Consider the following 4,553-nt stretch of genomic DNA (forward strand, 5'->3'; position numbering starts at 1 on the left):
CAGCGACTGACATGCTTGTTGAATAAAAAAAGAGTAAATTACCAAAAAAAAAAAATTACCTACAGTTCATTAAATTTTTAATAAAATAGTACATTTTAAATTGGCTCGCTCAAACTAAAAAAATTATAAAAACTGTGCCGTGTGTCAAGCAATTGTTGCACTTCATATCCACCTCAAATGCTTTGGCAAATTCATGTGGTTACATTAATTTCATAATCGAATTGACATTTCTTTTACAAATTTCAACTACAGTAGAAGACCATTATAACGCACACCTTGGGACCAAAGCTTTTGCATTATACAGGTTTTGGCGTTATATAGGTCGTTTCACAAATTTTGGAACTAATATTCAGAATATATCTATATTGGCACTTCAGAATGGGTTTTATCTGCAATGAGTAGTAAAGCACTAATTATAGAATTAGTTATTCACAAATAAATATGTTTCACAATCAAAAGAAAGTGAATTATCTTGCATTTCTTGTAGCTTCATGGTTTGCATAACAGCTGCATTTTCAAGAGCCATCTGGTATTTTCTTTTTACTGTGAATAATAGTTTACATCTAAATGCTTTGAATTATGATGGGAAGATGAAAAACTGTTTCAAAATTTAATTTGCCTAACAATTTTTATGCGTGCAAAACAAAACAGAGGGATTTTTTTAACTTTAAAACCTATTGTTTACTTCTGAAAAGTTGTGCGGTGGTTTATAGAGAATTGCGTTATATAGGTCGGTGAAATAAATATTTCGCAGAAAATCATAACAAATCGTTTTTCCTTAAATCTAAATGGTATTAAAAAATACTGCCAGCAAGCATTGAAAGTTCTATAATTTATAAGCATTTTATTTCCTCAGCATCTCCTTTCAAAAAACAAAAATTTGACACTGTAAATACTTACGTTGCATAAAGAGAAGATTTAACTTGGAGTTTAATAGCTTGAAGGAACATTAAAAACGATACATGAGTCAATTATTGTCGAAGAAATGATCAGGAAAAATAAAAACCTTAACATTAAAACATAAGTTAAAATGGGTTTTAATATCAAGTCACATTCATTTAAAATAAAAATTTCTGCAACATACAGCATTTATAATACAAATCACAAGTTAAGATCTCCTCGCATCACAAGTGTATGTTTTGTTTACTTCCACTCGTCGCCAAGCACGAAATTGATCGCGCCAAACCGAATACAGAGATCTATCGTTAAAAAAATTTAATTTACACAATTTAAACTTTTGCCTTGTCTTAAAGTGTTGTTTTTCAATAACGTTGTGATTGGAATAATTGATTTAACAGGAAAACTAACTATAAAAGACCCAAATAAAGTGTCAGAAAGGAATTTTAGCACACCGGAACACATGTTCTTGATATAATTACGCGATAGTTAAAGAAATAGGAATGGACTCACTCAAGTAAAGCTACACACGTATAATTCGAACATTGTAGAACAGTAATATAAGCATTAAAATCTTGGACTCACCTTTAATTTTCCAGATTCTGGGTTTTTCCACAGCACTGTCATACGCTCCATGTTAATCCTACGGGAGAAGAAGAAACACTGCCTCAGGCGGTCTTCGACCAATAGGAAAATGATGCCGCGTTGTCGCAACTCTGAAAACTACGTTTTCATATAGGGACTCTAATCTAACCCACAAGTATAGTGCCTAGAAAGAGTAGTGGGCCGACAGGCGCTTTTTTCCCTGCGATTCTTGAAGACGAATTGTATGAAAAACGCTAGATGGCAGTGCAGTCGAGGTGCACATTCAATTTCGCGGTGTTTACATTAGTAGACGCGGGATTTTGTTACAATTTAGTTCCGCGTTTCTCTTTTTTATCTTTATTTCGTGAATATTTAATGAAACAGCGTTTAAGGCTTTTAATGGAGGCATCAAAGTTGAAAGTGGGTACAAAACATGTAAGGAAAAAGTTACGCTTTTTAAAGCTCCAGCAGATGAAGAAAAACTAAAGTGGAGCTCGTTAATTCCCAGGTTAGATAAAGTTTTTGATAAATATTGCTCAATTTGTGCTCTGTATTTCGAAAAACATTTTATTGAAACGCATTTTAAGCATATTATAAATGGTGAGGAAGTTTTGATTCCTCGGGGAAAAACTTTTTTGAAAGATGAGGCAATTCCGACAATTTTCCCAAATCTGCCAACATACTTTATTAAAAAATTACCAAAGAAAAGGTCCATCAGGAATTATGCAGTTAAGAAAAATGTTCCCTGTTTGAAAAAAAATAAAACTTGATCTTTCCGCAGATGAAACTGAAATAACCACGTAAAAAATCTATTATAAATGAAATTGTTCATATTAATTTGCCTAACGAATATTGGGTTTGTATGAAATTTAAAAAAATCTCCAAATATTGTAGTTTTTGTATATAATGTAAATTATGCGGAAAATAATTTTGACGATAAAAAGATCATTATTGAAGTAGACACAAAGACAAGGATGTTTTCAAAACAAAATTTTAAACAATTGACTGAAAATTGGATACTTATATTTTAAGGCATATGTATTATCAGTCGAGATGGCTAAGGGCGCAGTTTGTTGTTGTTTTTAATGCCACTTGGGAGACTCAAGCCCCATTCATGTAGCCAGCATGAGTTTAAAGCAGAAAGGAGCGACTCCTGCGTCAATGAGGCCCCTAAATGAGAAAGAGCCCGACTTGGGCACGGTATATGGTAGATCACCTCTACAGTTTATAGGTCTGGAGAATAGGTTGGAAATCTCCAAGCGACCGACCATAAGAGTTTCGGACAAACGGAATCAACGAAGACGTAAGTTATATTTAAAAAAAAAAAAATTTTTTTTTTGAATTTCTGCCTTTTAAAATCCGAATTCCACGTCATGATAATTTCGTAATTAACTCGTCTATCTTATGATAATTTTGCTCCGGAAACTGTTCTTAAAATTGAAATTAAAAAAAAAAAATCGAATTTTCGACAAATCGCTTCGTGGTGCACACCCCCGAGCTACAAATTAACTTTATCAAATTTCATGAAAATTGGCCGAACGGTCTAGGTGCTATCCGCGTCACAGAGATTCAGACAGAAATCCGAACAGAAATCCAGACAAAGAGACTTTCAGCTATATTATTAGTAGAGAAATAAGAGACGCGCAGTTATTGAATACTTAGGGGGCCATTCAGTAATTACGTAAGGATGATTTTGACAATTTTTGATCCCCCCCCCATGTAAGGGTACGTAAGATTCCATTTTGTTTTTCAAAATGATAAAATAACAAATCTTGGAGTCGTTACATCACTGTAATCGTTATTAAATTCACATTATTAAATTAAACCTTTTGCGTAAAGAAATAGTTACTGAAAAGTTAGAATCTAAACTAAATGTTTTTTCGACATTTTTTTGAGCAATCACGATTGCTTATTGTTCTCACTTGACAGTTTTGAGGTCCTATCATTTTATTTTCCCGCCAACACCCTCTGCAGCACCACCGTCGGCCGGCCGCCTCACGATGCTGCTCATCTAGCGAAAACCCTCTCCAGGATGCGTCACTTACTTGCCTACACTTACACACACACCTATGCACACCCACACACACATACACTTACACATACACCTACACATACACACACGCATACATACATACATACACCTACACACATACACCTACACACAAACACATACACACAACTACCCACAAATGCACATACCCCCCCCCCCACTTAAACACACATACCAAACACACACGCCTACATACACACACACTCGTGATTGCGAAAAACATAATTTGAATTCAAGATGTCAAAGTTCAAATTATTTTTTATTTTTGTTTTTGTTTTGATGTAATATTAATAAAAAATAAAACATGCCATACACAATGCGACTCTTTTATTATATTTTACAGTATTCATTCTTTGTAAAACAAATAAAAAAAACATCTTATCCTAACACGTTTCTTACCTTCCAGACGCAAATGGAACATAATCTCTGCCAAATCACTTGTTGACCGCACAATTTCTAATGTGAAATACCGACTTGGAAAATATTACGTAAGAATGAGTTTGACCCCCCCCTCCCAAGGTACGTACAGGCTTTTCCAACCCTCCTCCCCCTCGGGACGCTTACGTATTTAATGAATGACCCCTTATATTCTACTATTTTCATTGAAGATAAATTAGCATAAGGTAATTTTATATTCTTCAAAAAATAAATGAACACCCATGTAACAAATAGCACTTATTACAGAATTTGTCCTTTGCGCAGAAATAAGTTCAATCCGAAAAACGGGGCTTTAAAACTGCGAAATCAGCATGCAATCGCTGATTTAAAACGAGTCTGATTGAGGAGCATAACGTACTCCTCGAGCGCAGCGCCATCTGGATTTTCCTCAGATCTGACCTCACTTTTTCCCCGTCGATCGGCACACTACTCTTTCTAGGGTTTCTAGGCACTATACCACAAGTGCTTAAAGATCCGGTTGATCCGGTGCTCTATCTGAGGGTAACGCCCCCCCAGCTGTGATGTTTTACCACGAAGACTTTTCATTGTTTTTATTATTGTGGAAGATGTTTTTATTATTTGT

This window comes from Uloborus diversus, chromosome 3 (assembly GCF_026930045.1).
Source record: "Uloborus diversus isolate 005 chromosome 3, Udiv.v.3.1, whole genome shotgun sequence".
In the NCBI taxonomy this organism is placed as follows: Eukaryota; Metazoa; Arthropoda; class Arachnida; order Araneae; family Uloboridae; genus Uloborus; species Uloborus diversus.